We start from the raw sequence: 12,485 nt of genomic DNA, 5'->3' as shown, positions 1-12,485 counted from the left end.
CCTTCGGTAGCCTAGTGGACGGCAGGTTTAAGGTTTAACCATATTTTTAAAACAAACTAAGACGAAATGCATTGAAATCAGTTTGTTATCGTATAGTCGTTATGACGGATGTACCTCGCCAAGGATTTAAATCGTTATTCAATTGAAACTAAACGTAAATCTCCTGATCCTTCCCTTGATTGATTTCCTATCGTAAAGTGATGTTGATGTGTGTATCTTGCCTAGTTTGAATCATATTATTAATAAAAACTAAAACCACATGCCTCGTTTCTTCCCTTCATATCTATTACGCAATACCTCGTTCCTTCACTCCCTATCTTTTACGCAATGCCGCGTTCCTTCCCTTCATATCTTTTACAACAAAACTTGTTCCTTACCCTCATATCTTTTACGACATGCCTCATTCCTTCCCTTTATATCTTTTACGACATGCCTCGTTCCTTCCCTTCATATATTTTATGCAATGCAGCGTTCCTTCCCTTCATATCTTTTACAACATGACTCGTTCCTTTCCCGCATATATTTTACGACATGCCTCACTCCTTCCCTTCATATCTTTTACGACATGCCTCATCCCTTCCCTTCATATCTTTTACGACATGCCTCGTTCCTTCCCTTCATTTCGTTTACGACATGCCTCATTCATTCCCTTCATATCTTTTACGACATGCCTCGTTCCTTCCCTTCATATCTTTTACGACATGCCTCGTTCCTTCCCTTCATACCTTTTACGACATGCCTCGTTCCTTCCCTTCATATCTTTTACGACATGCCTCATTCATTCCCTTCATATATTTTACTACATGTCTCGTTCCTTCCCTTCATATATTTTACTACATGTCTCGTTCCCTTCATGTTTTTACGTTTTTTCATGTGTGTATCTAGCTTAAGTTAAATCTGATATCTTGATAGAATACAAAGACACTCCTGCTTCTTTCCCTTGATATCATTGAGTAATAGTATACATACATATATATGGTTACTTTAAGATTTTGCAAGGATATTAACGCAGCTACATCTGTAACCATACACTATAAGGCCATATAGGTTAGGAAGGTAGCAACTTGGGGCTGATCCATTATTTTAGGTTGAATGTGGCGTTGCATAGAGCGAACTATAAATGGTTTAAATGTGTGAGAAAGGGCTAGGGGTGGCTAAATAATTAGCTATTTGTAGTCTGAAGTGGTGCATGTTAATGTATTACTTTTATCTCCGTCTAGAAACATAAACGTAGTTCACTTGACAACTTCAAAGAGGGGCCTTAAATTACAAGTAAAACACATTGTATTTAGTTCTTATATTTATTCTTTTCAGTAAGTTAAAATACGATAAGGCACGTCAAATGATTTATTTCAACGTTAAATTTGTATTGGTGTGTTTAGTTCTTTATAGTCGTTTCGTATTGAAACATTTGCCTCAAAAGAAACTACAACGCGACTTTTTACTGTGTTTTCCTATTGAACTAAATACACCTCTATACGAAGTTCAACATGTATTTGCTAAATATCTGCGCAAGATGAAGACTTGAAGAAGTTGTACCATTATTTATCATTGATATGCTAGCACTGCTGAGGGTGGCATCATTATTTATCATATAAATGCATAGTTGTTTTGAAATAACTAGTTTCTAAAGTTGTTCATATAAATATTAAAAGCAACGTTATTATTCACCATAGATATGCATAGTACTATTGAGGGAAGTAATATTTTATTACAAATATGCATCGATCAGAAATAACATTATTTTTCATCATAGATATACATAGTTCTATTGAGGAAAACATCATTTTATTATAAATATGCATCGACCAGAAGTAACATTATTGTTCATTATAGATATGCATAGTACTATTAAGGGAAGCATCATTTTATTATATGTATGCATCGACCAGAAGTAACATTATTATTCATTATAGATATGCATAGTACTATTAAGGGAAGCATCATTTTATTATAAATATGCATCGACCAGAAGTAACATTATTATTCATTATAGATATGCATAGTACTATTAAGGGAAGCATCATTTTATTATATGTATGCATCGATCAGAAGTAACATTATTATTCATCATAGATATGCATAGTACAATTAAGGGAAGCATCATTTTATCATTAATATGCATAGTTGTTTTGAAAGTAACGTTTTTATTCATCATAGATATGCATAGTACTATTGAGGGTAGACTCATTTTATTATAGATATGCATCGATCAGATGTAACATAATTATTCATCATTAATATGCATAGTACTGTTACGGGTGGCATCATTTTATTATAAATATGCATCGATAAGAAGTAGCATTATTATTCATCATAGATATGCAGTTTACTATTGCGGGTAACCAATTACATATAGAACTAGTAATTTCAGTACATTTCTCTTATTTTTCTCATGTTGTTCACTTCTTTTAATAATCCGTAGATTGTTCGTATTTTTGACAATGTGATCTAGTGATAAATCAATAAAACTACTAATCGTAACACCTCGGCCATTATCCAACATATATGAAGCTTGCCGGAGATGGCCGAGTTGGAACGATTGAAACTTACTTATATATACATGTATTAAATCTGCACCGAAGAAATGCTGCTCCAACTCATACAGTCATTTTGATAGATTTTACGCTTTTAAGCACTTAAATGTGCACTCTGAATTGTTTATATTCCAAGCCTCATATGTGGAAAGTGCATAGTTACACTCAATGCAAAGATTTCATCCACAATCATGTAGTGAGAGAGAGCATATCATATAGTGAGAGAGAGCATATTTCAGACAAAAACACGCACGAAAAAAACAAACAAAAAAACAACATACAAACTCATGGGATATCAATGTACACAGAGTTAAATCCAATTGAACTCCAATGTACACAGAGTTCTTTCAGATAAAACCTCAATGTACACAGAGTTCAGTTTCATGGTATACCAATGTACACAGAGTTTATTCAGATAAAACCTCAATGTACACAGAGTTCAGTTTCATGAGATACCAATGTACACAGAATTCATTCAGATAAAACCTCAATTTACACAGAGTTCAGTTTCATGAGATACCAATGTACACATACTTCAATATCATGTAATATCAATGTAGACAGAGTTAAATCCCATTGGACCTCAATGTACACAGAGTTCAATCCCATTGGACCTCAATGTACACAGAGTTCAATCCCATTGGACCTCAATGTACACAGAGTTTAATCCCATTGGACCTCAATGTACACAGAGTTAAATCCCATTGGACCTCAATGTACACAGAGTTAAATCCCATTGGACCTCAATGTATAAAGAGTTAAATCCCATTGGACCTCAATGTACACAGAGTTTAATCCCATGAAGCGCATCCGTCTGCTTTCATAGCAAATTAACTTTCATAAAGTATCATTACGTTTATTTAAAAAAAAATAAGTAAATGTCGCCAGTACGATATCATCAAACTGATTGTCCACATCATGCGCCTAGCTTTATCGCCTCCTCATCACCCTGCAAGAAGAATAAAGGCTATGTTATCGACTTAACGATGCTGATTATAAAGATCTTTAAGATTAGGCTCGTTACATTACTGATGCTTCTCCATCTTTTTTCTAAAAAAGAAGATACCGGGCTTAGTAATATATGATGTATTTCCCGCCAAGATAGAAAAAAGTCATCGAGAGCACGCACGTGAGCCGGTTACCCAAACCCAAAGATACTTCCGATCTGGACCGGAAACACATGGTTTATTTTCAATCATACTTTGATTTTTTTTTGTAAAAAATTTGATGTAAATTGTTGTTCTTCTTAATTTACCAAATAGCGCGTGCGACATTGTTTACTAACGTGATAACACGTACTAATTAATGTACATTTAATGATGACGTCAAATAATTCTTCCAAAATCTCGTTTTCATTATTATTCATAATTATTATTTATTACATTTTGTAAATAAAAGTATCATAGAAATGTATATTCATCGGGGGCTATTTTGATGCAATATTTTTCGTCCATAAACTGTACAGTAAAATAAATAATAAGTGCCAGCTGTTTGACGGATTCATCTGGACACAGTTGAACGAAAATAGAAGTCATTTTACATTTTTCAACATAAAAGCAAGGCATCACTCTAAACTGTAAGTGCTATACCCCATTTAAAAAGTACGGAACTTAAATAAGACCGTTAGAATTTCCAACATATCGCTTATACCGCAGAAAATAACCGTAAAAACAACACATTGAAGTGATAAGTAAACTTGTTATTTGATTAATTTCAAATTGAATTAAGTTACTCGTTAGCATTTTCTGTGTTGCATTTCTTTATTGATATAGCTGGGACAAACTGCGGGGGACTGCGGGGACAAACTGCTGGTAAAATCCCCGCTAAATACCCCCGCATCCCGACGACTACCTAGGTAAGGCCCATTCCTCGTTTTTTTGTGCGAAAACAAAACCATGGCATTCACACGGCACCGCGGGGCCACCTGGAAGGTATAAACGCAGCCGATTCCCTAGCTATCCCCGTTATACCCCGGTCCGGAGGGGGTGGGGTACTGTGGTTACAATTGACTGGTACATAAGTTAGTTAGACAATAGACGCAAACAGCTAATTATTTCAACAAATCGGAAACCGTTTATCATATCGCGTAACAATATGGGCGGTTAAAGATATCACCGCATAGTTGATATAATCTTGTTGACGCCTTTGTTGCCATAATGACCTTGGGTTAATACCATATGTTATTTTCTAGCACACCGGATAGGCATTGCCGGTGAATTCAGCCGTGCTGGAAAACTCCATCTGGCATCCCCCATGCCAGATGAGTCACGCGCTGTGACGTAATAATTTCAATTTCTTTTATAATACACGTTATGTAATCATAATTATGAAATTTAAATAGATGAGTTCCATTAGCTTTACAACAATAAACTTTAAAAAACGAAACAAAATAACCCTTAAAAGACGTAATGTCGAAGGAACTTACTGACGTTTGCTGTGAATACAAATTACTGCGCGTCATGACGTCAGTAAACATCATCGCACGCGCTTTTTGGTGATATGTACAAAAATGCGCCTTTTTATATGTTTTCTTCACAAAATATGTTATTTAATGTATGCTAGAAAAAATATCTATCATGTGTGTCCGTTTCGGATAGAAAAAATGCGACCCTCGGGCACGCTGCGTTGCCGGTAACTCGGCAAGCCTCGTTACCTGGCAACGCAGCTGCCCTCGGGTCGGATTTTTCTATCCGGAACGGAAACACATGACAGATATTGATAATACCTCACTTCTATAGTAATACCTTCGACTATCACCCCGCACTTTCACACTCAGCCGCACTGTTACCCTCTGACGTCATGAAATAACACTACGCTTAAAGCTGCACCCTCACAGATTGAACGTTTTGACATATTTTTTAGTTTTTGTCTTGGAACGAGCCTATTATTGCGAAAATCCATGGAAACCAGTTATATAAGACGGTTGACAAAAATTAGATCGCAGATTTATATATCTAAGTTCAAATTTTAATGTTTTATGCATTTTTCTTAAACCATTAGTAACGGTTTAAGCCATAAAGCATTAATTTTCGAACGGAAATATGCAAATTTACGATATGATCTTTTGTCAGCAATCTTTTATCGTTGGTTTTCAGATATTTAAGCATATTTGCTCTTTTCGAGACAAAAAATAAAAATGTTGTAAAAAAGGTATATCTGTGAGAATGCTTTAAAATATGCCCCATGAATAAATCTGGGATTGCAACCTTAAAAGACATTAATTATCATACCTCACGTCTTGAGAACCTATGAAATCGCCTCGGTCGACAGTATTTACCTCAGGTTAACAATATGCACTATCACCCTAAAGGCAGTCAAAATTTATACACTAAACAAAATTCCTAATCGGCTACCTAAGTTATCTTCTAATATTCCTTTCCCTGTGAAATAAGCTTTATTACAAATTACTTTTAAGAAAAGACCATTACCTCGTACACATGCTGTGAAAACTTGGTTCACATATTTCGCTTTGTCAAAAAGATACAGTGTCTCAAATGACAACACTCTCAATCATAACAGTCACAAAATATAACATAGCGTGTAACAGTGTGTGTATACCACGTGATAAATACGTCATATATGCTACGTCGGAAGGCAATATTTTGCTTAAAATGAAGACTTAAATCAAAGATAACTTTCCTTTTACTTAACCATTTTAAACGAAAGAACGGGCAGTCTATGCCGCTTAAAGGGCCCCACTTTTGTTTTATAACCGGAGTTTGATAAGGTGATTAGTTTCATCAAACACTTTGACAAACCTGTTTCAAAAACAATGTTTTAACAGTGCTCCGTCAGACGGCCTTATTGTGAAAAGGTTTGTCGAAGTGTTATAAGAAACTAAACTCTCAATCAAAATTTGGTAAAAGACCGAAGGTGGGGCTCCGTAAGCGGCAGAGACTGCGCTATGCTTCATTTAAAATGGTAAAGAAAATGAAAACTTATCATTGTTAAAAGTCTTCATTCGAAGCAAAATATTGCCTTCCGACGTAGCATTTATGACGCAATTTATCACGTGGTATACACACACTGTGTAAAGGAAGAAAAATAAAAAAATACCACCCTTAATCACTTTAAAATGATATTACATCATATGTGAGACTGAAACACAGTCATCAGCGGCTTAATTAGTTCAAATGAATGTTGAACTTTAACAATACCATCTATGTGAAACAAAGCCTGAGTCAAAAGATTGCTAAAAATACAAATACAATGAAATTTTTTATTCCCTATGGAATTTGCATTGTTATTTCTTTTCCTTGTGACTTTTGGATTTGGGCTTTATGCTTCGATTTAGCTGAAATGTTCAAAGACAATTGCCACGAGATAGCGGATATCGAATACTGAAATGTATATTGATTATACTTAATGCACTTTTCAGGATGGTTACTTTACTAAGTGGCCGGTTAGGAATTTTGTTTAGTGTATACTATTGCCCTCCATGACATATGATAATTAAATAACATCTATGACATTAATCTAATTGTTCAACGTTGTTTTACTCACACCAACATTCCCCTTGTGAAAATCCACCGCAGCCGATAGCGTCAAGGCAGCACGTTTTCATCGGGCCACATTCAGGACCTAAAATGTTATATTTTTTATATCATTAATAATGTCAATGTATTAAAACGTGCGAAGAGAGGATGCAAAATCGTTCCTAAGAACAATTATGTTATTATTGCACACATCGAATTCATCGATTTAACTTTTAAAATATTGTGTAAATGGATAAAATAAAGTTTTACATAAAGCTTCATTTTCATACATTCCCGTCTCGAAGTGACGTGGAAAAAGGAGATTCATAAACCGACAGGTTGTCCGAGTAGCGCTTGATTAGTGCACTCCCTAGGCGACCTGGGTTCGATTCCAGACCTGGGCGTATGCGAGATTGGCAAGCCTTACAAGGGAGTTTCCCCCGGGTATACTGGTTTCCCCACAATACACGGCCACACTCTCGCGTAAATTTTGCCCATGAGAGTGATTCGTATAATATTGAAATAACTTGTTTCACACTCGATTTTGAAGTGACACTCTAATTCAAAATCAATACATACACATGTATAACAAACATAAATGTTGAGTGATAAACCTTAAACTATTTACTAAATTATGAATTTATTGAAAATATATATTACTGATAATAAGATTGTAACCGTGTTTAATAGTTGAAAACGCAAGGATATTAAATGATTGGTGAATGCTAAAGATTTACTGAGATTAACTATAGTCTCATAAGGTAGAAATACCGTGTTTTCTGCACATTTCTTTTAGATTAAACTCGGTATCCTTCATAAGTACCATTGTTTTCGACATTTGTTCACCCTTTTAGGTATATTAAAACATAATTTTCTAAATAACAATTTTGAAATGGTATGTGTTGTGTTGTTTTGTATAAAAGGTATTAAGAATGGTATTCAGGAAACACAATTTCCTTAAAGCATTCAGATGAGGGCGGGATTGGGCAGGAATTGCACCGATTATTAGACTGAAATCTAAGAGGGAACGCTTTTCTGCATATAAACTATTTCTGAATAGGTTTTTTTAATGCAAAATATTATCACACTTTATTTTAAATTTAATTGACAATATTGCCAATATTCCATTCACCTTTTTTTATGCCGTGGGCATATACAGCGATTCTGCCATTAATAAGTGTATATTGAAGATCAATTACTTGTAAGCATCCGCGTTTCCGACAATAAATAAACACGGTTAATAAGCCATAAGAAATTCTGACAATAACTCGTCTGTCAATGAGTGTCGCACGAAATTGATGTGGAAAGGTTATCGGAGTATTATTAAGCAATGAAATGATAATAAATTTAAAGCCTGAAAGACAGCTGAAAGTATGGGAAAGGGCAAGTGAAAAGGGACACGTTCAGTGTCAGGGTATAAAACTTGTTATTCAGATACCCTGACACATAAAGGTATTACTTTGTGTGAACACAAACCTTAAGATTATGGCCTGGGTGCATCTGTTATTTTGGGATTGTCCGGTTGGGAAGCCTGCATTTATAAATGGACTCTCAGAATTATATTAAGACATACTACAGATATGTATAGCCATCATTGGATGCACATTTCAATGCTAACTCATGAATATTCCAGGAAAACAATGCTTCTGCCGGCAAGTCATAATGTTGCCACAGCATGGAACGAAATTAATAACGATTATGACTTGTTTTGCCATGCACACTTCTCATATTTAAGTCTTATTGAAATCGTTGACTATTATACTAATGAAAAGAAGAATAAAGTTCCAGTTCCACACCATACATGCCATACTTATTCTTAGTGACCTAGTGAACGAGCACCTGACCACACATTCGGAGCTCCTCGGCCATTTTTTTTCAAAAACAACCTCGGATGTATTTAGACGGTTTACAAACTCAAAAAGAAGCATGTTTAAGTCCGCTGCAAGTAGATCGCGTAGTAATTTTATTTAGCAGTTAAACTTTATGTCTTTACTCTTCAAAATCTTAATTATGTTTGCAATAATACACTTCACTGGTAATCAATTTAAACTTAGATAAATTAATACAACTCTAAAAGACTAAAATAATTAACGATATAATTTAAATAAAAATACGAACTACTTCAACTGATGTACCGGCATACATCCGAGGTTGCTTTTGAAAAAAAATGGCCGAGGAGTTCCAAATGCTGACCACATTGAATTTAATCAAAGTACATGCCCATGTGAATTGACAGAGCATCACAAGGATCTTGCTCCCAGGCCCTCATTCATTCCAGTATGAACAAATTTTGTTTTGAAAATTTCAGTTTTATTTTCAGCCATTGAAAAAGTCCACTCGCTTTTCGAATGGCGTTGTATTTCACAACACTAAAATATGCCGGTTTATTTCGCAGATAAGAACGTGATCTGCACGATGACTATTTAGTCTATTTGACCGTGTAAGAACACAAGAAACGCTTGCTAAGTTAACTTTAGCTGTAGCAAAGATATGGCACAGAGAACTCGTTCGACCTTATTTGAATACCTTTGCAATGTGATGGTATAGTAAGGAAAATACAATGTTTCAACAAGGATTTTCGATAATAAAATTATGAAATAAATATGTTGGGTTTTTTAACTTTTAAACTAACTGACCTTAAATGCTTGAGAATTGGCAATATGTTCATAGAGTACAGTCATTTGCGTGCTGCATTGCATTTTTTAAGACAAAAAAAACAGGTGTCGATAGTTGTGCCAACTGTCGATAACTGCACCCAGCATTGACTATCAAGGAATCTAACTGTTTATAGGTATATGTTTTTAATATAAGAAGGGAAATAACTATGCAAAAGCTATTATACACGAACAGCTTTAATCGGAACACCTCTTCCATTGTGCAATGAAAACAAACTCGGATATATCTATAGACGGTTTACAATGTCAGAGTTCTTTAAAGTAGATCGCGTAGAAATTTCAATTTAGCAATTTAGTCTAAGACCTTTCGCTAGGAATCTTTACTATTTACGTATTTAAAACCACATTTTTTAATTAAATGTGAACTAAACAAATCACACGTTACAACACTTCAATAAATAAATAACACTATTATCAATTAAACGTACTACTACTACGAACCGGCATAAGTCCGATGCTATTTTCAATGGCAAATGGCAGGGTTCCGATTGGAATAGTTCTGCTTGGAAGGCTAGGTAAAGTTCTTTCCACACCATTGTAACACATATTATGGGGAATAACTGTTGATAAATATATGTTTTAACACACCTAAAATGTTACAGTTAAGGTCATCCAATAGACCACCCCAGTAATCGTCTTCAAATTGACACAGGCCTAAGATATTCCAACTAACGTAACTTAGTTTAGCTTTTGCAACAAAACCATCAGACACAGATGCATAATATGACAACTGCATGAAAACGAAAGGTAATACAAAAAGATTTATCATAAAGATCTCTTACAGCAAATGCCATTTATTGGAACCCTGCCAGGCTTACAAACACATGTTCGACTGTCCACGTCGCACTCGGTATTTTCGTCTCTATCAGAACAATCGTCATCTTCAGTGCCTGTGTAGCAGCAAGCCTCGTTAAGCCAATTACCACCTGCAGCGAAACAAGAATAGCATAATAAAAATCTGGACCCAACTTATCGACACACGTACGACCAAGCAAGGGTCTCCTAGCTCATCTCCGCTTCCATAATACCATGTTAGGTGTAATATATTGGCTAGTCTCGCTCGGCGACCAAATATTTGTGGAGGCAAGATCACCATTTAAACCTTTAGGTTAATAACATTATAAACTTAACATTATGGACTCGTCGTATCATTGTATTATGAACTACCAAATATCGCATTGTGGTCAAGGCAATATCTCCATTTAAAGCGTAATGACAATACAATTGTAAACTTAACAGTATGGACTCGTGGTATTACTGTGTCATGTACGTTGAAATATCACACTTTGTATAAAGCAAAACTGATCTAGCTCATCTCCGCCTGCAACTTATCACAATCTACTTAATATAATAGACCCGTCGTATTGACGCACGTACGACCAAATATCACACTGTGGTTGAAGCAAGGATCACATAGTTCATTTTCGCTGCAACTCAATTCTTAATTATGTGCCAGTCTAAACAAAATTTGCACGACCAAATATAGCAATGGCTTAATATAAAATTTCTTAGTTCATCTCCGTCTTCAACAGAACTTTTATGCCTCACTATTATAGGCCCATAATTTAGGCCCATCTTAAAAACACACGTACGATCACTATCGAACATTGCGTATTTAAAAAATCTACTACCTCATCTCCTCCTGCAACATAAAATTCAGCTTTAAAATATGTGCCTGTCTAAACTTGCTTGAAACAAGAATAATTTCTTAGCTCATCGCCGCCTATAACATAACACGTTGGTCTTTATATTGAAGGCCCGTTGAAACAAAGATCATACAACCAATTATTGCAGGTGATCTCAACCTGAAAATTAATACTAAGGTCTAAATGTTTTAGGTCCTATTTTAACAACGCAGGTTTGACCAAATATTGCAGTTGATCTCAACCTGCAATATAACACTTAAGTCTTTATGTTATAGATCCTATCCAAACAACGCATGTATGACCAAATATTGCAGTTCATCTGAACCTGAAATATAATATTTAGGTCTTTATGTTATAGGTCCTATCCAAACAACGCACCTACGACCAAATATTGCAGTTCATCTGAACCTGAAATATAATATTTAGGTCTTTATGTTGTAGGTCCTATCCAAACAACGCACCTACGACCAAATATTGCAGTTCATCTGAACCTGAAATATAATATTTAGGTCTTTATGTTATAGGTCCTATCCAAACAACGCACCTACGACCAAATATTGCATTTTGGTTTAAGCAGGTAACTAAGATTATCTCCACCTGCAATTTAACACTAAAGACATATAAGTATTGGCTGTTTTAACAAGGTAAACTAGATGACTATTTAAATATGTGTGTTTTTATTTGTCTGAGTCTTAAAATAAATCAATCATGTATGCATGTTAAAACCCCCCAGAAGTTATCGCTTTCATTCAAGAAAAGCATTAAAGTATCAACAAAGCTGGGTTGATATACTTAAAATGCTTGTAACGATAGATAGATATAGTATATGTAATATCCTCGAAGATGAGTTTCATTTTTTGTTAGAATGTACATTGTATAATGATTTAAGAAAATAATACATCAATAAAAATTATTGGAAAAGACCAAATGTACTGAAATTTGTTGAACTTATTGCCAGTGAAAGGAAAGCTACATGTAGGAAATTATCGATGTATGTACATAAAGCTTTTGAATTAAGAAATACATTTGTTTATATCTAACATATGTAATAAGTTTATATCTGTATAACAGCCACTGTCTCCTCACTGTGATAATATATTAGTATTATATATATTATAGTTTGAATTATATAATAGTATAGTGTTTGTTATT

Source organism: Mya arenaria, chromosome 10 (assembly GCF_026914265.1).
Source record: "Mya arenaria isolate MELC-2E11 chromosome 10, ASM2691426v1".
NCBI lineage: Eukaryota > Metazoa > Mollusca > Bivalvia > Myida > Myidae > Mya > Mya arenaria.
The sequence above is the reverse complement of the archived record's forward strand: the minus strand, read 5'-3'. Positions refer to the sequence as shown.